The sequence below is a fragment of the Stegostoma tigrinum genome, chromosome 8, assembly GCF_030684315.1.
Source record: "Stegostoma tigrinum isolate sSteTig4 chromosome 8, sSteTig4.hap1, whole genome shotgun sequence".
Taxonomy (NCBI): Eukaryota; Metazoa; Chordata; class Chondrichthyes; order Orectolobiformes; family Stegostomatidae; genus Stegostoma; species Stegostoma tigrinum.
The window spans coordinates 96,960,235-96,984,003 of record NC_081361.1 but is presented as its reverse complement, the minus strand read 5'-3'; the positions used below and the strand labels follow the sequence as shown (position 1 = coordinate 96,984,003).

Genomic DNA, 23,769 nt, shown 5'->3' with positions numbered 1-23,769 from the left:
CACTGCCCTCCAACCCCACCACACCCGGCACCTTCCCTCGCAACTGCAGGAAGTGCCACACTTGCCCCCACACCTCCTCCCTCACCCCTATCCCAGGCCCCAAGATGTCTTTCCATATTAAGCAGATGTTCACCTGCACATCTGCCAATGTGGTATACTGTATCCACCGCATCCGGTGTGGCTTCCTCTACATCGGGGAAACCAAGCGGAGGCTTGGAGACCCGCTTTGCAGAATACCTCCGCTTGGTTTGCAATAAACAACTGCACCTCCCAGTCGCAAACCATTTTAACTCCCCTCCCAGTCCTTAGATGACATATCCATCATGGGCCTCCTGCAGTGCCACAATGATGCCACCCGAAGGTTGCAAGAACAGCAACTCATATTCCGCTTGGGAACCCTGCAGCCCAATGGTATCAATGTGGACTTCACCAGCTTCAAAATCTCCCCTCCCCCCACCGCATCCCTAAACCAGCCCAGCTTGTCCCCTCCCCCTCTGCATCCCAAAACCAGCCCAGCCTGTCTCTGCCTCACTAACCTGTTCTTCCTCTCACCCATCCCTTCCTCCCATCTCAAGCCGCACCTCCATTTCCTACCTACTAACCTCATCCCGCCTCCTTGACCTGTCCATCTTCCCTGGACTAACATATCCCCTCCCTACCTCCCCACCTATACTCTCCTCTCCACCTATCTTCTTTTCTCTCCATCTTCGGTCCGCCTCCCCCTCTCTCCCTAAAAATTCCAGAAACCTCTCCCCATCCCCCTCTCTGATGAAGGGTCTAGGCCCGAAACGTCAGCTTTTGTGCTCCTGAGATGCTGCTTGGCCTGCTGTGTTCATCCAGCTTCACACTTTGTTAACTTGGATTCTCCAGCATCTGCAGTTCCCATTATTTCTAATGTTTCAACATGTTTACCTCTCCATTGGAACAACAGGAAGGAATTTATTGAAGTGGAGAGCGTGCAAAGGAAATTCACCTGGATATTGTGATCAGGGATATTGGGAACTGCAGATTCTGGAGAATCCAAGACAACAAAGTGTGGGGCTGGATGGAAACAGCAGGCTCCTCAGATGCTGCTTGGCCTGCTGTGTTCATCCAGCCCCAAACTTTGTTATCACCAGGATATTGCCTCAGTTGAATCATTTCAATTAGAGGGCTGGATAAGCTCAGGTTGCTTTCTTTGAAACAGAGAAAGCTCGGGGGGAGCTCAATTGAGCTGTATAACATTGTGAGCAGCATGAAAAGGCTGAATGAAGGCAGCTGTGAATGAATGGTGAATAAAGTGAAAGGCAGGACGTTCAGAGCAAATTGAGGGAAATGTTTTTCACCCAGAGGGTAGTGGGGATCTGGAATACACTGCCTGGGAGGGGAACTGCTTGAGGTGGGGAACTTCATAACTTTTAAAATGCACTTGGATGAGCACTTCAAATGTGATAACATCCAAGACTATGGGCCTTGTTTAGGAAAGTGTGACTTTTCATACATGAGATGAGGGCATCACTGACCAGGCCAGCATTTATTGCCCATCCCTAATTGCCCAGAAGGTCGTTAAGAGTCAACCCCATTGCTGTGGGTCTAGAGTCACACGTAGGCCAGATCGGGTAAGGATGGCAGTTTCCTTCCCGAAAGGACATTAGTGAACCAGATAGGCCTTTCCCCAATAATCAACAATGCGTTCACAGTCATCATTAGGTTCTAATTCCAGATATTTCTATTAAATTCAAATCCCACCATCTGCCATAGTGGGATGCAAACCCAGGTCCACAGAACATTAGCTGGGTCTCTGGGTTAACAGTCCAGTGACAATATCATTAGACCATTGCCTTCCCAGTGGAGGTAGTCACGTATTTTTAACAGTGCGGACTTGATTGGCTGAAGGCCCTGTTCTGTACCATATCTTCTGTGAACTGGAGTTCCAAAGGACCTTTAGACTTGAAACATTAGCTCTGTTTTTCTCTCTACAGATGCAGCCAAACCTATTGAATTTCATATTTCCAGCATCCACAATATTTATTTAAGATTTTAATATTGGTTGCCGGATCAGGGTCACATGAGCAGGTGTAGGAAGCATTTGCCCTGGTAATGTTATATCAGTGAATATCACTCCGTAAACTGACGTTATGTAGATCACTTGTGGAACAATCAAAGAACAAAGAACAGCACAGCAACAGGCCCTTCGGCCTCCCAAGTCTATGCTGACACTTGACACATTTCTAAACTGAAGATTTTTTGCTTCCACACAATCTGTGTTCCCTGCCAGTTCACATATCTGTCAAGATATCTCTTAAATGTTGCTGGAAGGTGTAGAGGTGGGTTAACACAACAGGCCAAGCAGCATCAGAGGAGCAGGAAGCCTGACATTTCAGGTTCTGATGAAGGGTCTGGGCCCAAAACGTCAGCCTTCCTGCTCCTCTGATGCTGCTTGGCCTGCTGTGTTCATCCAGCTCTGCACCTTGTTCTCTGATTCTCTAGCATCTGCAGTTCCTACTATCTCTTAAATGTTGTTGTTGTATCTGCTTCTACCCCCTCCTCTAACCTGTATGTCTTTGGACTGTGTGAGGAAACCCACACAGACACAGGGAGAATGTGAAAACTCCACACAGACAGTTCCTGAGGGTGGAACTGAACCCAGGCCCCTGGTGCTTTGAGGCAGCAGTGCTAACCACTGAGCCACCCCACCACCCAGTCATCTCTTGTTTTCCTACAGAGACAATGAAGGTGGAAATGCAGATGCAGGACAAACACTTTGTGAAAATTTTGGGGCATTGCAGTTGATGAGAAGTTAGAATTGGCCATTGAAAGTTGCTTAATTTGCACAACGTAAAACTTCCAAAGCACTCCATTCCACTTAGCCATGTATTCACATTGCATGTGTCAGATGACTCACTGAATCAAATCACAACAGTTTCACATGGTCTATAAAATACAGCACATTTGTGACTTGAGAATGAAAATCAAACTCCAATTCAAATGCACCATAATTGCATACAAGTTTTGCATTCGGAAGGTGATGCTAAATCACCAGTGGGCTTATTTTAATCATGTTATGTCACCTTTACTGCTAGTTTAATTGGTCATTTTCAGGCTGGGTGACCAATCTGAATGGCTGTGATTTATCCACGGTCGAAGGGGTGACTTAATGTTAGCGATAATCAAACTAGCTCCAGTGTCCCCGACATAATTCAGGGCCAACCACAAATAAAATACATATGTAGTTTATTCAGACTGGAAAATTTCCATGCTAAGCTCCAAAATGTGTGTCATTTCTGGCAAGATATAAGCCTTCAACAAATCTATAATCAAATTCGGTATGCTTCTGTCAACTGCTACTTGATTGGCTTTTATTGCAAGAGGAATTGAATGTAAAGGTAATGAAGCGTTGCTGCAGGATTTTGGTTAGACTGTGTCTGGCGTGCTGTGTACAGCTTTGATCGCCTCATGAGGAAGCATACAATTGCGTGAGAATTACACAACTCTAAGTAGGTTCAAATCAACTGCCTCGTGGGATGGGAGTGTTTCTCTTGCGAGGAAATATTGAGCCAATATCCACTGGAGTTTAGAAGAATGAAAGGAGATCTTCTTGTCACTTAGAAGATCACCAAGGAACTGGGAAGTCAGGAACTAGGGAATGTAGTTTAAAAATATGGGGGCTTCCATTTAAGGTTGGGATGAAGAGAAAGACAAGTAAGTTCATGCTCTACAGGAAAGAGTGTTTGAGGCTTTGAGGAGGGAGGAGGTAAAAGGTCATGCATTGCACTTCCTGTGATTGCATGGAAGCTGCGATGGGAGGGGAAGAAGGTGTTAACATTGAGACCTTTGTGTTGTGGAGCGAGTTTTCCCATCAGAGGCTGAGGGGAGGGGGAGATGTATTCGGTGATGGAATCCTGCTCAATGTGGTGGAACTGACAGAGGATGATCCTTTGAATGCAGAGACCACCGGAGTGGAAAGTGAGGACAAGGGGAAATTTATCATTGTCCTGGGCCTGGGGAAGGAAGGGATGATGACAGAGTGTGGGAAATGGGGTGACACAGTTGAAGGGGGTGGAATTCTTTGTTGAATCAAAGAAAGAGACTTCAGAAGCACTATTGGCAAGGGTAACATTTTCAGAACAAATGTGGTGGACATGGGACTCTAGGCTAATGGATGTTTATAGCGCAGAAGCTCTTTGTGTCCACTGTGGGTAACTGGTCATGACTCACTAATGCCATTGTACAGTTCTTGATTCATAACCCTCGAGGTTATGGCAACACAAACAACTATCTAAAATACCTCATCAATGTTTGGAGAGTTTCTGACACAATCTCGCTTTCAGTCAGTCAGTCTCAGAGATCCAGCACCAGGGTGAAAAGTATTTTCCACAAGTCTCTCTTAGCTTTCTGCCTCATCTTAAATCTGTTCCCCTGGTTATTGTTGTATGCTCATGGGAAAAGTGCCTTCCTATAAAACTACTGATGCCACTCAGAATATTATAGGCCTTTATCTTGACCCCTTTTGACCTTTACATGGCCAAGGAAAACAGCCCAGTCTTTCCAATCTTGCCTCATGCCTCAGACCCTCCAGCCCAGACAACATCCTGATTAATCTCCACTACACCCTCTGTCATATTTTTCCTCTATTGCGGTGTCAGGACTTCACTCTGTTTTCCATTTGTGGCCAAAATGGTGGTCTGTACCATTCTGGCATAACTTTCCTGTTCTTGTTTTCGATGCTTTTTCTAATAAAGGCAAGTGTTGTTATTTCCCTTCTTAACCAATGTCCCTGTGTGCTTCAATACTTTCTATGATCCGACCATTCAAAGCGCAAACCCTTGCTTTGTTAGCCCTCCCTAAACTGTATCCCCTCACGCTTTCCCATTGAATCATGGAAACCCTACAGTGCAGAAAGAGGCCACTTAGTCCTTCGAGCCCAGACTGGTCCTCTGAAGAGTATCCCACCCTGCTATCCTGCATTTCCCATGGCTCGCCCACCTAGCCCTGGACACTGTGGGCAATTTAGCATGTCCGGTGCACCCAGCCTGCACATCTGGGAGGAAACCAGAGCCTCCGCAGGAAACCCATGCAAGGCACAGGGAGAGTGTGCAAACTCTGCACAGAGAGGCTGGGATTGAATCCGGGTTCCCAGTGGGGTGCAGCAAAACTCCATTTGCCACTGCTCCACCCAGCTGACCAGTCCATCAATCTCCTCCTACAGCCTATAGGCTACGAATTTCATGATCGTACCTGCTACATCAAAGCCCAGTTCGTTACCGTAGACCACAATCAGCAAGGGCCACAGCATCGAGAGCTGCAGGGAACTGGAAGCAAAATTTGGTCAGGCAAATTATAGAGATGCTAATGTGACATTCCCCAATTCACAGCGTGAGCGATAAAAGCCAGGGGGCACCGCCCTTTGCATATCTGGGAGGGAACAGTCAGCCCGTGGAACCGAATGACCCGCAGGAGAACAAAATGTCAGCTTCAGTCTTTACCTCAAAGTGTCACGTGTATTTTTTCCCCTCCATTAGCTGTGTTAATAAGTTCCTTTCTACATGACTTGAATTACATTTACAATATTTTTCTAATTTTACATGTGAATGCTTCTCACTCGAAAAAAGTTATATTGAAGAATAGGCTCCATTTCGTATTCCCTCAAAGTTAAAAAAAGTACAACTCCTACCTCACAGTACAATACAATCCCATCTTTAATTCACAGCAGGGTATGCATTGTTAGTGACACCCACTAATGACCTTGTAAGTGCAGAGTCCTTTCAGTTATTGTATTTTACTGTTTATTTTTCTTTACAAGTCATGCTTCAAAGCTGCCAAGAAGAATTTGAAACAGCCTGGGAACGAACCTGTACCTTCTGCTTTGTCCCCCAAGCAGCTTCCACTTTGCTCAAGGTGACCATTACATTTTCATTTTGGCCAACGCCTTCAACTCAATTTCCTGACAAGCTCCCTTGGGTCCCCACATATTCAGACTAGTCTCCACCGTCACATTAACCCTATGCCTACTGCGTTGATTTTGTAGCTTATTCTGCAAGAACAGCTCACACAGAAACGCATAGATGATGGTACGGTCGATTGAAATCCCAAGGTTAGGATTCTGGATTGCACAATTGACACTACGCTGTCTGTGTGGAGTTTGCGTGTTCTCCCTGTGTCTGCATGGGTTTCCTCTGGATGCTCTGGTTTCCTCCCACAGCCCAAAGATGCTGAAGTTAGATAGATTGGCCATGCCAATTTTCCCATAGGTTCAAACGTTGGGCAGCCTCGGTGCATTAGCCATGGGAAATGTAGGGATCGGGGAGGGGTCTAGTCTGAGTAGGATGCTCTTCGGACGGTCAGTGTTGACTCGATGGGCCAAATGGCCTCTTTTCATACTGTTGGCACTCTAGACTTCTATGATTCTATGACTTAGTTTCCATTATTTGACTTGCATTGGCTTCTGGGAAAGAGAGGGAGTGCAAGGCATGATTCAAAGGGAGATTTATATTTTATAAGACCTCCCAATTTTTCTATTTATTCATGAGACATGGACACTGCTGGTTGAGCCAGCATATATTGCCCAACCCTAATCACCCTGAAGTCTGTTAAGAGTCAACCCCATTGCTGTGGAGTCGCATGTAGGCCAGATCAGGAAAGGATGGCAGTTGAATAAGGCAATGGCCTATTGGTATTATTGATGGACTGTGACCTGGGTTCAAGTCTTGCCATGTCAGATGTTGGAATTTGAATGCAATAAACATCTGGAATTAAGACTATAATGATGACCATAAATCCATTGACAATTGTGGAAAAACCCATCTGATTCACTATTGCCCTTTAGGGAAGGAAACTGCTATCCTTACCTGGTCTGGCCTACAGCTGCACAGCAATGTGGTTGACTCTTAACTGCCCTCTAAGCAAATGGGGATGAGCAATAAATGCTGCCCTGCCAGCAAAATCTTCATCATGTTAATGAATCAATAAAAAAATTCTTTCTCTCAAGGACATTAGTGAACCTGATGGATCTTTAACACTAATTGATGACCGTTACGTAACAAGTCTGACAATCAAGTGAACTTTTTTTGATGTGTAACCATAATTAAAACGTAGGAACTTTCTTTTCAATTCACTCATGGGCCATGGGCATCGTGAGCTGGACAGCATTTATTACCTGCCCCTATTTGCCTTTGAGAAGGCGGTGAAGTAATGAGGAGTTTTTTTCAGCTCAAGGGTGGTGATCCTGTGGAAATCATTGCCACAAAGGGGCTATGGAGGCCCAATCATTAAATCATTTAAAACAGGTGTAGATGGGTTCTTGACCAGAAAGAGGATCGAGGGTTACTGGGAGAAGGCAGGAGAATGGGGTTGAGATTCATTTCAGCCACAATCAAATGGTGGCAGAGCCTTGATGAGCCAAATGGTCTAATTTTTCTCCCATATTTTATAGGTATATGATCCCAGCTAATGTTAATAAAGTTGAAAACCTCAATCATGACCCTATTCCCCTCACATCTTTCTGTGATTTGTCTACATATCTGCTCCTCTTTCTCCCTCTGAATATTGCGAGGCCTGTAGTATAATCACAGCAAGGTTGTCACTCTTTTTTATTTCTAAGCTCTTAATTAGAAGAGTATTCTAAGACATTCCCCCTCATTAATGCAGTGATTGTCTTCCTAATTTTCACTATCGTGCCTGAAACTTCTATACACTGGAATGTTGATCTGCCAGCCCTGCCTCCCTTCAAACACGTCTCAGTGATTACAGTATCATATCCCTACATGCTGATCAATGCTCTAGGGTCATCCACCTTATCAGCCAAGCTCCTTGCATTAAAATAGATGCAATTATGCTTTGTGGGCCTCCAATGCACCTAGTCCGTCCACATCTTCTCTGTGTGCTGAGCTGTTCTAGCATTCCTGCAATACCTTATTGAGCCTTGCTCCTGACTTTGCATCTGTTCTGTGTCCCATCTCCAAAGCAGACTAGCTTGAAACCTCCCCAACAGCACAAGTAAATCTCCCAGTAAGGATATTGGATCCATACTGGTTCAGATGAAACCCATCCTGCTTGGTTAGGTCCCATCTACCCCAGAAACTGTACCAGCAATCCAAAAATTCCAAAGCCCCCATACCTCTACCTCATACCTACACCATCCCTTTCACCATGCAATTCTCTGCCCTGTCTTCCTACTCCTATATTGAGTAGCATGTGACATTGGAAGTAATCTGGAGCTTACAACCTAATAGATTTCATTTTGTCTATTACCTAACTCTCCAAATTCCTGCTGCAAGACTTTGTTTTTCAACCCATGTTATAGTATCAACATTTACCACAACTGTTGCCTGTTCACCCTCCCCCTTCAGAATGACCTGCAGCTGCTCCCAGACATCTCTAGCCCTGGCACCAGGGAGGCAACATCTCATTCGAGAGTGATGGTGATAATGGGAACTGCAGATGCTGGAGAATCCAAGACAATAAAATAATAAAATGTGAGGCTGGATGAACACAGCAGGCCCAGCAGCATCTCAGGAGCACAAAAGCTGACCTTTCGGGCCTAGACCCTTCATTCGAGAGTGTTGCTTGCTGCCACAGAATATCTCTCTCTCTCTACCTAACAAACTACAAATCACCAAAATGACACATTCTGTCCCTCCACACTTTCTCACTCCCTAAAAGTGGTTCCTGAACAGCCAATCACCTCACGGCTTATTTTTATTTTTATTGCTTGTTGCTCTCTTCTGCCCCGCTGAGTCCATTCTGAGTTGCTAATTCCCAGTGAGTGCCTCTACACTGATGTTTTCCTGCTAAGTTTCTCCTTCAGTGTCATTTTTGGTAAATATTCATTCCCAATATCACAAATAAACCATTTTTACAGTCAAATAATACAAATGTGAACTTTATCAAAAGAAAACAAAACTCTAGTTCACTTACTTTTGACATCTTTTACAGTTCCGTGTTCGATTATGTGAGGTTGGTTACTGTTGTTTGGTGTTTGATTAGTTCGGTCTGGTGGTGGACTCAGGGAAAAGTATGTTGAACTGGAGAGAGAGTTGGAAGCGAGAGCTGAAGCACAGGGCAGACATTTGAAAGTGTTGTGAATAAAAGTATTCACTTATTTTTTACATATGTACTGTGTGACATGACCAAATAATGGGAGAGAATGAGATCACATTTTATGAATAACGTTTTCTATTCAGAGTGCATACGACCAAAATGAACGTAAAAACCCAGAGGTGTCCATTTCTCAATGCAGTGTGGGTATCAAGTTCACCGGGCTGTGATTAACATTATGTTTAAGCTATTACCCACAAAAGCAAATAGATCACACAATAAGGTCCTTGCAAGCATATCGGGCTTTTTCAGTTATTCACTTGTGGGATGTCGAAATAGCTGCACAGAGGCCAGTATCCCATCGCCAAGTCTACCTTTTTTTTACTTCTGCACACTGGCTATGTCCAGCAGCTTACATTCTGTCCCCTGACGTGATGAGATTTTAAATTCCCTGTTTCCCTCTATCATCCACGGCTTCCTGATTGGCCCTGGGTTAACAACGCCAATCAAGGAACGCATACTCAAAAGGATCCACCTGGTTCCAATCACTAGTAATTTGAATATCACAACCAAGGCCAGCATTTGTTGCCCATCCTTATCTAACTTGAGAAGATCGTGGTAGTTGAACAACTAAAGCTTTTGTAGGCTCAGCCTCAGTACAGTTATTGAACCTCGGAGCAGGAATAGGCCATTCAGCCTCTCAAACCTGTTCTGCCTTCAATAGTTTCAGAGATAATAGGAACTGCAGATGCTGGAGAATCTGAGATAACAAGGTGCAGAGCTGGATGAGCACAGCAGGCCAAGCAGCATCAGAGGAGCAGGAAAGCTGAAGTTTCAGCCTAAAACTTTCTTCAGTAATGGGGGACGGGAAGGGTGATCTGAAATAAATAGTGAGATAGAAGGAAATGGATAGAAGATTGATAGAGGAGAAGATAGGTGGAGAGGAGACAGACGGGTCAAAGTGGCAGGGATGGAGCCAGTAAAGGTGAGTGTAGGTGGGGAGTTAGAAAGGGGGATAGGTCAGTCCAAGGAGGACGGGCAGGCCAAGGGGGCGGAATGTGGTTAGAAGGTAGGAGATGGGGTTGGGGGCTTGAAGTGGGAGCAGGTGATAAGTAGGAGGAAGGACAGGTTAGGGAGGCAGGGTCGAGCTGGGCTGGTTTTGGGATGCAGTGGGGAGAGGGGAGAATTTGAAACATGTGAAATCGACATTGATACCATTGGGCTGCAGGGTTCCCAGGCGGAATATGAGTTGCGGTTCCTGCAACCTTCAGGTGGCATCGTTGTGGCACTGTAGGAGGCCCAGGATGGACATGTCATCTAATGAATGAGAGGGGGAGTTGAAATGGTTCGCGACTGGGAGGTGCAGTTGTTTATAGCGAACCAAGAATAGGTGCTCTGCAAAGTGGTCCCCAAGCCTCTGCTTGGTTTCCCCAATGTAGAGGAAGCCACACCGGGTACAATGGATACAGTATACCACATTAGCAGATGTGCAGGTGAACATCTGTTTGATGTGGAAAGTCTTCTGGGGTGTGGGAGGAGGTGTGAGGGCAGGTGTAACACTTCCTGCGGTTGCAGGGGAAGGTGTCGGGTGTGGTGGGGTTGGAGGGGAGTGAGGAGCAGACAAGGGAGTCCCGGAGAGAGTGGTCTCTCTGGAAAGCAGACAAGGGTGGGGAGGGGAAAATGTCTTGGGTGGTGGGGTTGGATTGCAGATGGCGGAAGTGTCGGAGGATGAAGCAGAGGTTGGTGGGGAGGTATATGAGGACGAGGGGGATTCTGATTTCGATGGCTGTTTCGGTATATTTCTGGTTAAAGGTAACTCCCAGGTTGCTGATGATGGGAGAGTCAGTGACGGCAATGCAATCATACCAGTTATTTTCCTAAAGTGTTTAGGATCCAATGTTAACCTAAGACCCTGCCCTTTCATTGAGTTATAGAAACCAACACCTACAAATTTCTTGGTCTCTTACTTTGTTGTTGTTGGTGGAAGTAGGCTGTGGTCTAATTAACTGCCTTGTTCCTTGATTTCTAGTGGAATCTACACTTCGAAAAGCACTCCATGAACTGTAAAGCCCTAAGGTTTTGAAAGTTGCTAAATAACTACAAGTATTTCCATTTCATAGAATTAGCGCATCAAAAGTGAGGCTGTTTAGCCCACAGAATCTATGCTGGCTCTGTGTTTGTTCCATTCCCTGCTTTATATTCAGAGCCCTGTCGCTTTTTGTTCACCAAGTGCCTGCCTCTGTCCTGTAAAAATCATTAAGCATCTATAGTTCCACCATTGTCAAAGGTACTGGGCTTCAGATCATTACTGCTTGCCATATGAAAAGTATTCTTCCTCATATCCCCCCTGTATTTTTGCTGAAAACCTTACATCTATGGTCCCTTCATTCCTATGTGTCAGGCAATGGGAATAGATTTGTTTTCTCAACCTTACCAATTAAAGCATGAGATACTATGTGTTGTCAAATCTGATGTTTTGTGATTGACGCCTATACACTTCTCATTCTGCCAGGGACTCACACGCCTGTACTCTTTCACAATTTTAATCTTTCTGACTCTGTCAAAGAATAAATTTGACGCACTGTGGGATAGACATGAGCAGGAGGATTGACAACACCAGTGGGTGTCATCCTAAGATGTGCAGCAAAGCAAGGGAAATTTCTTGGAACATTGCAGTGAAGAGAGTCAGGAGAAGCTGGGGGAGAAATTTGCCTCATTTGGTGCCATTGAGAATATGGCTGGCTGGAAATTGTAAATGAGTGGTGAGGGTTCTTGGCCAGGCAGCGATGCACAAGAGTGACTGATGCAGCGTGGATGTGCAGTCAATATGCCAGAGTGCCAAGTAATCAAGCCAGTGAAAGTAACAGCTGAAGAAGTGAAAGAAGCCCCTCACTCTTTCCACCACCAATGCTCAGCAGCAGCAGTGTGTACTATCTACAAGATGCACTGCGGAAATTCACCAAAGATCCTCAGAGAGCACCTTCCAAACCCATGACCACTTCCATCCAGAAGGACAAGGGCAGCAGATATATGGGAACACCAGCCCCTGGAATTCCCCTCCGAGCCACTTACCATCCTGGCTTGGAAACATATCGCTGTTCCTTCACTGTCGCTGGGTCAAAATCCTGGAATACCCTTCCTAAGGGGCATTGTGGGTCAGCTCACAGCAGGAGGACTGCAGCAGGTTAAGAAGGCAGCTCACCCCCACCTTCTCAAGGGGGCAACTAGGGATGGGCAAGAAATGCTGGTCAGCCAGCGACGCCCACCTCCCACAAATGAATTGGAAAAGAAATAGGGGTGATCATATCTCAGTGGCCTGGAGGAGCAGGGAGACATCTCTGAGCTGTCTTGTGGCTTCTCTCACCTCTATCTCTCCCCCTGTACAATTGGTTCTTCCCCTCACAACAGCCCACGACCTGCCTTGGTCACTGGCTTGGACTCTGGACCGTGTGATAGTGCAGAGATCATAAGACCATAAGGTGTAAGACCAGAAGTAGGCCATTCAGCGAGGATCGACGTTTAATGGAGACAATCCACTTTATTTCTCAAGCTGTGCAAGTAACTGCCAAAACCCCTGAAATAACCTAAATAGAGGCGAAATTGATTACAGCAGTGAGATTCCTCTGGAAAGGAATGAAAGACTGAAATGAGATTCAGTAACAACACCTTCCAACTCCTTCTGTTTTGGTGTTCCTTGGAATCATTGGAAGACAGCATTAGGGCTGAAGATTGCAGCAACTCTCCAGGTATGTTTCAGGTGCAATGATACTATGACTTTAAGAGGTGTATTTTATCCTGGCCTTTTTTGTGAAGAAAGCTTGAGACAGAGATAGTGAGCAGCCTGCTCAAAGCCAATAGAGTAACAGCTTGTGAGACCTTGAGGTTATGTTTCTCAAGTTAGAATAATACAAGCAGCCTGAATGGATAGGGTCCAGCTCCCATAGAACCAGGGTTCAAAGCTTTAGCATTTCACAGTTTCTGGGGTCTCGCAGCTGGATGTGGAATTTCTTATTTCTCTCTTGGTTACAGCTAAAAGCTGGGTTTCTCTTTCTACTGCTAGAACTGCATGTGAGACAATCTCTTTTACTGAATATGCCATTGCCAAGGGTGTGTTTATGAGATGTTACTGTATTGGAACAGCAAGTGAGTAGTATTTAATATATCTATTATTTTGTTAAACATTTTAGTAGAGTTACAGTTAAGCCAATTATTTTATTTCTAATTTGTATATATTTTAACTGAAATGCAAAAATAAAGAGTATCAGAGATAATGGGAACTGCAGATGCTGGAGAATCCAAGACAACAAAATGTGAGGCTGGATGAAGGGTCTAGGCCCGAAACGTCAGCTTTTGGGCTCCTGAGATGCTGCTTGGCCTGCTGTGTTCATCCAGCCTCACATTTTGTTGTCTTGCAAAAATTAAGTGTGCTTTTCTTAACGTCGTGCAGTTTGACTAATCAAATTGCATCTGGAGTGCTATACTTTACACTCACCTTTAAAATCAAAAAATGCAAGAATCTATATTATCTTCTCAACATATTCTGAGTGGGTTTGGCCTGGTCCATAACACAGGATACAGAAGATGTGGAAAAGATATTTCCACGAGTGGGAAAATTTAGGATCCGAGGGCACAGCTTCAGAGTGAAGGGACAACCCTTTGGAACTGAGATGAAGAGGAATTTCTTCAGCCAGAGGGTGGTGACTCTGTGAAACTCATTGTCATAGAGGGCTGTGGAGGCCAGGTCATTGAGTGTATTTGAGACAGAGGTAGATAGGCTCCTGAGTAGTAAGGGGAACAAGGGCTGCAGAGAGAAGGTAGGAGAATGGAGTTGAGAAAATATCAGCCATGATCGAATGGTGGAGCAGACCGGATGGGTCAATTGGCCTGATTTTGCCTCTATATGTTCTGGACCAATCAAAGTTGACTGGATCAAGTGGCAACCCAACCGTCCAACTAAGTTGACTGTCCCTTTCTTGTCTGTGATCTGTTCATAATGGAAGATCCCAGTCGGGATGAATGACATTCAAAAATAGGACAGGATTTGATGAATTACCCAGGCTCTGATTGAAAAAAATGAGCTAAACACACGAGATCACATTCCCTCCATTATCCCACTGTCCTATCCGGATGCATCACAGCCTAGCTTGGCAATGGCTCTGCCCAAGTCTGCAAGAAACTACAAGGTCATGAATACAGCCAGTCCACCACACAAACCACCCTTACACCCATTGACAAGATAACAAAGTGTGGAGCTGGATGAACACAGCAGGCCAAGCAGCATCTTAGGAGCACAAAAGCTGACATTTCGGGCCTAGACCCTTAATCAGAAATACCCTTCATCCGATGAAGGGTCTAGACCCAAAACATCAGCTTTTGTGCTCCTAAGATGCTGCTTAGCCTGTTGTGTTCATCCAGCTTCACACTTTGGTATCTCGGATTCTCCAGCACCTGCAGTTCCCATTATCTCTTGCACCCATTGACTCCAGCTTCACTTCCCTCTGCCTTGGGAAAGCAACCAACATCATCAAAGAGCCCCCCTGCCCTCCACCCCAGTTATATTCTCCTCCGTGCTCTTCTGTTGGGTTGATGATATAGAAGTTTGAGTACATGCGTGATCTGGTTCAGGAGCAGGTTCTTCTCCTCGGTTATCAGACTTTTGAACATACCTCTCAAATGTTAATTCTGATCACTCCCTGCACCTTCTCTGAGGGTGTAACACTGCTACCCTGATGTACTTTGTCGGGTACGATCCACCTGTAAACACAGCACTTTTCACTGTATCTCGACACATGTGACAACAATAAACCAAACTCAAACTCAAACATGGACCCAGCAGTAATGACTAAAACTGATGGCGGGTAAAAAAATTTTAAGGAAACCAGTCTGAAGAGACAGAGAATCTCAGACCACAGGGTTCCAAAAATAGCAGGGAAGTAATGATCCTACAATTATCTAGTGTCTCTCAAGCCCACATGAAGCCCCAAAGTACTATATCACCAATGAAATACTGCTTTAAACTTTCACTGTCGGAATGCAGGAGACCTGGCAGTCAATTTGTCACAGACGAGTCGGCCTCATGAGAGGCATTTAAGTGACTTTTAGATGTGCATGTGGATGATAGTATAAGGTAGGGGTGGAGGTTGGATAGGCCTTTGGATTAGGGGAAAAGTTCAGCACAACATCATGGGCTGAAGGGCTTATACTGTGCTGTACTGTTCTATGTTCTTTGTTCTACACTGTGGGGCAGTGTGGTGGCTCGATGGTTAGCATTGCTGCTTCACAGTCTGAGGGTCCAGGTTCAATCCCACCCTCAGACAACTGTCTATGTGGAACTTGCACATTCTCCCTGTGTCTGCATGGGCTTCCTTCAGGTGCTCTGGTTTCCTCCCTCAGTCCAAAGATGTTCAGGCTAGGTGGATTAACCATGAGAAATGCAAGGTTGTAGGGTAGGAAATGGTTTTGGATGGGCTGCTCTTTGAAGGTTTGGTGAGGACTCAATAGGCCAAATAGCCTGCTTCCACACTGCAGGTCTTCCATGAAGCTCCCTTGCATGACAATGTGATCGCTAATCTCAAAGAAAATTGGAAACCTGAGGAGAGAAAGTAACAGAGTCCCAAAGAAGTCACATACAAGATTTGAGATGTTTACACTGTTTCTCTCTCACAGATACTACCAGATGTGCTTAGTGTCTCCAGCATTCGCTACTTGAGGGAATGAACTTTTGGCCTTGAGGTTGAATTTCCATTATATTTAGGAAAAAGAACTCAAAGTCTGAACACAAAGTGAGTTTGCCAGTGCATGGTGATAAAAATAAAACAGACTTTACCAGGATGTTGCAAAACCATAGAATCATAGAATTGTTCAGCACAGAAGATGCCCTTTAGCCCTTTGAGTCAGTACCACGGCTAGTATTGACCCTCGTCCCACTTTCCCACACTAGGCCCATAGAACTGAATGTTCTGATACTTCAGGTGGTCATCAAGTATTTTTTAAAGGTTATGAGGTTTTCCACCTCAACTACACTCCCAGGCAGTGCATTCCAGAGTTCACCACCCTCTGAGTGGAAAATATATTCCTCAAATTCTCTCTGAACCTCTTGCTTTTCACTTTAATACTATGCCTCTGTGTTATTGACCCTTAGACTAAGGGTAGTTGTCGATGCCCTCCATAATCTGAAACACCTCAATCAGGATCCTCCCTCCTTGAAGTGTTTTCATTTTCAATTTTGTCGTCATAAGCAGACTGCACAGAGATGAAATGCCTCTCTCCAAAAGGTTATGGCCCACGCTTCCAAGTAAAAAAAAAGTCTGCTGTTTATGAAGACACAGGGTAAACCTTCAACCCCTGACAAGATGGCTTTTGTGGTGCAGTGGTACAGTCCCAACCTCTGAGCCAGGAGGCCTGGCTTCAAGTCTTACCTTCTGCAGAGGCGTGTCACATAACTCTTCTGAACAGTTTGACTAAAAACATCTAAACCCTCTGACGTGAGACATTGTCACTTTGGATCATTAGATGGCAGTCTTATCTGTAATCCAGAATCTTATACTCCAATTCTGGAATCCACTTTAAAGGAGGAAGGATATAATTATACTGGAGAGGGTTCAGAAGGAACATACCAGGATGATGGACTGGAGAGTTTCAGTGATGAAGAGAGGTAGGGCAGACTGGGGGCTGTTTTCCTTGGAGCAGAGAAGATTGAACGCAGATCTGATTGAGATGTAGAAAATTATGAGGGGCATAGATAAAGCAGAAAGAAAGAAACATTTCCCATTGACATAGGGATCAATGATTAGGGGGCATAGATTTGAAGTAAGAGGCAGAAGGTTTAGAGGGGAATGTGATGAAATATTTTTTCGCTTGGAGGATGTTGGGAGTCTGGAACTTACTGCCTGCAAAAGACTGAAACATTTAACTTTAAAGAAATGGTTAGGTGTGCACTTGTGATGTCAAGGCATATGAAGCCAATGCTGGAAAATGGGTAAGGCCAGAAATCACATGACACCAGGCTATAGTCCAACAGGCATACGTGCAAACCCAGGCTTTCAGAGGCTCGCTCCAATGGGTATAGAATCATTAGGTGGTTGCTTTTGACTGGCATGGACATAGTGGGCCAAAGAGCCTTCACTGTGCTTGTAGATTGTTATAGCTCTGTGAAGAATAGTGGACATAATCTAGGCTAATTCTCCACTGCAGGAACAACGGTGTGCCAAGATATCAAAAGGAACGTTCTTTGAGTGGGTAAGTTTTCCATTTAATTATTCATTGATTATAAACACTGGTAGAGAATGTCTTGCTCATCCCTAATTGCTGTTGAGAAGCTGGTGGTGAGCTGCCTTCTTGAACCACTGCAGACGCAACCACAATTCCATCAGGGAGGGAGTTCCAGGATTTTGACCCAGCGACAGCGAAGGAACGGCGATATATTTCAGGATGATGTATGGCTTGGACAGAAAATGGCACATTGGTGTTCCCATGCACCTGCTGCCCCTTTACTTCCAGGTGGCACATGATGCAGGTTTTGAAGATGCCGACCTGGAAATTAATTTCCAATTCCTTACGTGCTGGCAAACCATCCCTGCAAATATAAGACTCAAAACCTGAACAGATCCTCAATCATATTTGATTTAGCATTTCACACATGAGGAATTCAAGTGAATATTTGCCAAGCAATGGGGTTTGCAAATGTAATTATGGAAATAAATCAAAGTAGGGCACATTTTCTCTCTCAAGTGCCAATGGAGTGTTGGCAAATCATAACAGTACAACTTATGGATGTGAGTTTGCTCGCTGAGCTGGAAGGTTCGTTTTCAGACATTTCGTCACCTTTCTAGGTAACATCATCAGTGAGCCTCCAATGAAGCGTTGGTGTTATGTCCCGCTTTCTATTTATCTGGTTAGGTTTCCTTGGGTTGGTGATGTCATTTCCTGCGTTGGTGATGTCATTTCCTGTTCTTTTTCTCAGAGGATGGTAGATGGGCTCCAAATCAATGTGTTTGTTGATGGAGTTCCGGTTGGAATGCCACGCTTCTAGGAATTCTCGTGCATGTCTCTGTTTGGCTTGTCCTAGGATGGATGTGTTGTCTCAATCCAAGCAGCACAAAGGAACTACGCAGAGCAGAGGAAAATCACCTATACAGCGTATTTAAAAAGAATGTGTACCCTATGAACGCAGTCCGCCGATTCCTCAGCAATAAACCCAAACAAACAGACAAAACGGGCCCAGAAACCATAACCACTCTCCCCTACATCAAAGACATTTCCGAAATGACTGCCAGACTACTCGGACCCCTTGGCATCAGGGTAGCCCACAAACCCACTAACACACTAAAACAGCAGCTAATGAACTTAAAAGACCCTATACAGACAACAAACAAAACGAACGTCATGTACAAAATACCTTGTAAGAACTGTGACAAACACTACATTGGACAAACAGGCAGAAAGCTAGCCACCAGGATACATGAACATCAACTAGCCACAAAAAGACATGACCCACTATCACTCGTATCCTTACATACAGATAAGGAAGGACACCACTTTGATTGGGACAACACATCCATCCCAGGGCAAGCCAAACAGAGACATGCACAAGAATTCTTAGAAGCATGCCATTCCAACCGGAACTCCATCAACAAACACATTGATTTGGAGCCAATCTACCACCCCCTGAGAAAAAGAACAGGAAATGACATCACCAACGCAGGAAATGACATCACCAACCCAAGGAAACCTAAACAGATAAATAGAAAGCGGGACATAACACCAGCGCTTCGTTGGAGGCTCACTGATGATGTTACCTAGAATGGTGACGAAACGTCTGAAAACTAACCTTCCAGCTGAGCCAGCAAGCTCATATCCAGAACCTCAACCTGAGCTACAAATCTTCTCAAAACTCGCTAGTACAACTTATACACATTGTACAATGCTACCACTGTGTGATGGAGGGGTGTGTCTGTCTGATTTGGTGGATAGGGTACATGCTAACTGGTTGCTTTTGTTTCAATTTGATTTATTATGGTCGCATGTATAGAAGTACAGTGAAAGGTTTTGTTTTGCATGCAGTACAGGCATATCATACCATACAAAATGCATTAGGGTAATAGGGCAGAGCGAGGAAAATAATGTTATGGCTGCAGAGAAGGTGCACGAGGAATGAAAGATAAAGGAAACTGCAGATGCTAGAGAATCTGAGATAATAAAGTGTAGAGCTCGATGAACACAGCAGGCCAAGCAGCATCTTAGGAGCACAGAAACCTTTCTGATGATCCTTTCTGATGAAGGGTCTAGGCCCGAAACGTCAGCTTCTGTGGTCCTAAGATGCTGCTTGGCCTGCTGTGTTCATCCAGCTCCACATTTTGTTATCGCACAAGGAATGAGATCAACATTACATTTAAAATTTGAGAGGTCCATTCAGAAGTCTAATAACAGCAGGGAAGAAGCTGTTCCTGAATCTCTTGGTATGTGTGTTTAATCTTTTGTATTTTCTGCCCAACAGAAGAGGTTGGATGAGATTATGACTGGGGTGGGAGGGGTCTTTGATGACATCATCTGCCTTCCTGAGGCAGCAGGATGTGTAGATGGAATCAGACATGATAGGAACTGCAGATGCTGGAGAATCCAAGATAACAAAGTGTGAGGCTGGATGACCACAGCAGGCCAAGCAGCATCTTAGGAGCACAAAAGCTGACATTTCTGGCCTAGACCCTTCATCAGAGAGGTATATTTCATGGTGTATTGGCTTGGGCTGTGTTCATGACTCTCTGTAGAGTCTCATGACTCTCAGCAGAGCAGTTACTGTACCAAGCCGTGATGCGTACAGATAGAATGCTTTCTATGGTGCATCTGTGGGGCCTTGGTTAGTGCTGAGCTTTATGAGTGATGCTCTTGGTGAGGCTGAGGCATTGTTGTAATGCGCAAATTCAGATCCTCAAACTAGAAAAACAGAGCTGGTGTAGGCCATTTGGCCCTTCGAGCCTGCTCAACAATTCAATCTGATCATGGTTGCTCCTCAAACTCAATGCTGTATTTTTGATTTCTCTTCCTCCCCCTTGATTCCTTTAAAATCTAAAAATGTATCTGTCGCTTTCCAGAATGTATTTAGCAACTTGGCCTGCACTGCCTTCTGTGGTAGAGAATTTCACTGCTTCACTATCCTTTGAGTAAAGAGACATTTCCTCTTCTCATGTCCTAAGCTATAAGACCGTAAAACATAGGAGCAGAAATTAGGCCATTCAGCCCATTGAGACTGCTTCACTATTCAATCATGACTGATAAGTTCCTCAACCCCATTCTCCCGCTTTGTCTCTGTAACCCTTGATCCCCTTGATAATCAAAAACTCATCTGTACCCATCTTAAACATACTCAATGACTTGGCCTCCACAGCCTTCTGTGGCAGTGAATTCCATAGATTCACCACTCTCTGGCTGAAGAAGTTTCTCCTTATCTCCATTCTAAAAGGTCTTCCCTTTACTCTGAGGCTGTGCCCTCGGGCCCTAGTCTCTCCTACCAATGGAAACATCTTCTCAATGTCCGCTCTGTCCAAACCTTTCAATATTCTGTAAGTTTCAATTAGATCCACCCAATCCTTCTCAACGCTATCAAATATAGACCCAGAATCCTCAAATTTCCTCATATGTTAAGCCTTTCATTCCTGGGACTATTCTTGTGAACCTCCTCTGAACCCGCTCCAGGGCTAGTCCATCTTTCCAGAAATATGGGACCCAAATCTGCTCACAATACTCCAAATGTGGCCTGACCAGAGCCTTATAGACCCTCAGAAGTACATCCCTGCTTTTTTATTCAAGTCCTCTCAAATAGAAGCTGAAGTTATATTTGCCCTCCTAACCACTGACTCTACATGCAAACTTACCTTGACAGAATCCTAGACAAAAACTCTCTCGCCTCTTTGTAATTCAGACTTCTGAATTTTCTCCCCATTTAGAAAGTAGCCCATGCTTTTATTCTTCTGACCAAAATACATGACTTCATACTTTCCCACGTTGTAATCCATCTGCCACTTCTTTGTCCACTCTCCTAATCTGTCCAAGTGCTTCTGCAACCTCCTCAATACTACCTGTCTCTCCATCTATCTTTGTACTGTCTGCAAATTTCACCAGAATCCCTTCAATTGCTTCATCTAGATCATTAATGTTTTAAGGGAAAAGTTGTGGCCCCAATGGCCAGTGTTGGGACCACAACTTTTCACTTGGGGTTGAGGAACTTATCAGCTTTGACTGAATGGCAGAGCAGGCTTGATGGGCCGAATGGCCTCATTTCTGCTCCCGTGTCTTATGGCCTTATGGCCTTGTTGTAACTGGCTACTATCCTGAGAAGGACCCTTTTAACATCATTGCCCGCTTTCTGCCAGACGACCAATCTTCGATCCATGATAGCACCTTGTCTGCAACACCATGGGCCCTTATTTTACTCAGCAGCCTCCTGTGTGGCACCTTATCAAAGGCCTTCTTGAAGTCCAGGTAGATAACATCCAATGGCTCTCCTTGGTCCAAGCTGCTCATTACTTCCTCAAAGAATTCTAACAGAGTTGTCAGGCATGACCTCCCCTTGATGAACCCATGCCAGTTTTGACTTATTTTACAATGTACTTTCAAGTATTCAGAAATCTCATCCTTCACAATGTGCTCCAAAATCTTGCCCATGACTGAGGTTAGGCTAATCGGCCTGTAATTTTCAGTCTGGGCATCACGTAAGTGATTTTCCAGTCCTCTGTATCTTAACCTGGCTCTAGCAATTCCTGAAAGATCATCTCTAACACCTCCACTATCTCCTCAGCTAGCTCCTTTGAAATCTGGGGTGTAGTCCATCTGGTCCAGGTGGTTTATTCACTTTCAGGCCATTCAGTTTTTCTAGCACCTTCTCCGTGGTGGTGGCCATACTCAGCCCTGCCCCTGATTCTCTTAGATCTTTGGGATATTACTCATGAACGAGGCAGGACAATTGAGCCTGACTCATCGATCTTATGATCACTTAACGCTGTCTACCCAGAATAAAAAGCCAGTCTGAGCATTAGAGACAATGGCACTATCTCCAATTATCCTAAAAACCCAGCTGATTTACTTACCTCTTATAGAGAATAAAATCTGCAGTGTTAACCTGGTCTATTCATTCAATGAGAGTGATTTCTTTTAATTATCCGAGCAATTAATGACTTATAAGACAAAAGCAGCACAGCAAATGATCAAATAAAGTCCTGTAGTTTGGAATATTTTACTTCCTGAATTGGTGCACAAACTGAAGGTTGCAGCATTAAAGTGCCAATCAAGAAATGAAAGGCTTGCATTTTTATAGCGCCTACATGTGACTCCGGGCTCAGAGCGATGTGGTTAACTCTTAGTTGCCGTCTGAAATAGTTTGAGCAATCCATTCAGGTGAACAGAAATGGAGATGGGAAGGAAGTGCTGGCCTTGTCAATGGTAGCCCTGTATCATCAAAGGACAAAATAAAAATTAGCTCGTTGGTTTGATCTGAACTGGCAGCATTTTGGCTTAGAGACAGAGGCACCGCCTCACCAAGTCACAATTCCTCCAACCTCATAGGTTGTAACATGTGGTCACTCATGCTGTCAAAGGCACTATAACACTTCTAGTCTTCCTTTCTTTGATTGGCACTCTACTGCTGCAAAACAGTCAGGAAGTAAAATATCCCATGCTAAGGGGCTTTATTTGATCATTTACTGCACTGCCCCCATCTTACAGGTTATTAATTGCTCAGATAATAAAAATATCATTCCCTTCCATTGAACAAATAGACATTTTATTAAAAGGAATCTTTGGACCAATTTAACTGCCTGCTTAACACATGCCATATTTTTTTAAAATTAAAATTTATTGGAAAACAGAGCAGTTCAGATAGGTCTAATGCATGCAGGAATATACCAGTATGATAATACAATCATAATTATTCTTGGATAAGTGAGGTTGGATCTCTGCAAAATTAGATCTGCAATGTGCACACCATCAGCATATTAACAGGCCGTGAGAGGTAGTGTTATCCCGCTGTCGTCCTACTTACTGTGTGCAGCCCTCACTGGTTCCTGGCCAGCTGAGAACCTGGCTCTCAGTTTGTTTGATTCCTTGAAGGGAATGTTACATTCAATCAAAAATCAGCTGTTACTTGATTGTTTATCAGCGTGCTCGCCAACATAGGATTCATGTAAAGCATCCCTGAAGAAAATCTCTCCCATCCACCTGCTTAACTTGGCAACAGGATGCCTGCACTGAGCTCCTGCAATCTGCTTCATGCCCGCTTGCAAACCCAGAATCATAGGCCAGCTTTTTGAGACCTGGCTACAGCCATTACTGCATTCCTTGTACCTATAAAAAAAGTCAAGCTGCACCGTGAACCTCCGGGTAACTCATGTAATCCTCATTAACAGAGTGAAGACATTGAGACATGATCCATGGATGCTGACCCATGGATGCGTAACAGAGAGATGCTTATTTCCAATTTTCATTGAATTAACTCGAGTCTGGTGTGTCTTGTGGCCAAATTATTGCAGTGCATATGCGCTGCCATCTGTTAAAGTTGGTATCGCTTGTAATTTAAGGCTCAGGTGGTGTTGTTGGCTGTTTGCCAAACCATATCTGTCTAGTCAAGGAAAAAAACCAGGAACACTTAAGAGACAAATTGACCCCTACTTTGATTTATTTCCAGGAATAGATCCTGTTCACAAAGCCTATTGTTTGGCAGCCATTCGTTTAGCATTTTCACACCTGAGAAATCCGAGTTAATGT

The 23,769-nt window shown here is 44.5% G+C and overlaps 1 long non-coding RNA gene across 1 annotated transcript in view; it reads left to right on the top strand.

Annotated features, from left to right (window-relative positions):
• The window catches only part of LOC132209924 (uncharacterized), a 41,005-nt gene extending 23,711 nt beyond the window's left edge, over nt 1-17,294 (top strand). Inside the window, exon 3 of the long non-coding RNA XR_009446102.1 lies at nt 17,209-17,294. This is a non-coding gene — a long non-coding RNA (uncharacterized LOC132209924). The remainder of the gene's footprint in view (nt 1-17,208) is intronic.
• Nucleotides 17,295-23,769: the final 6,475 nt, after the last annotated feature.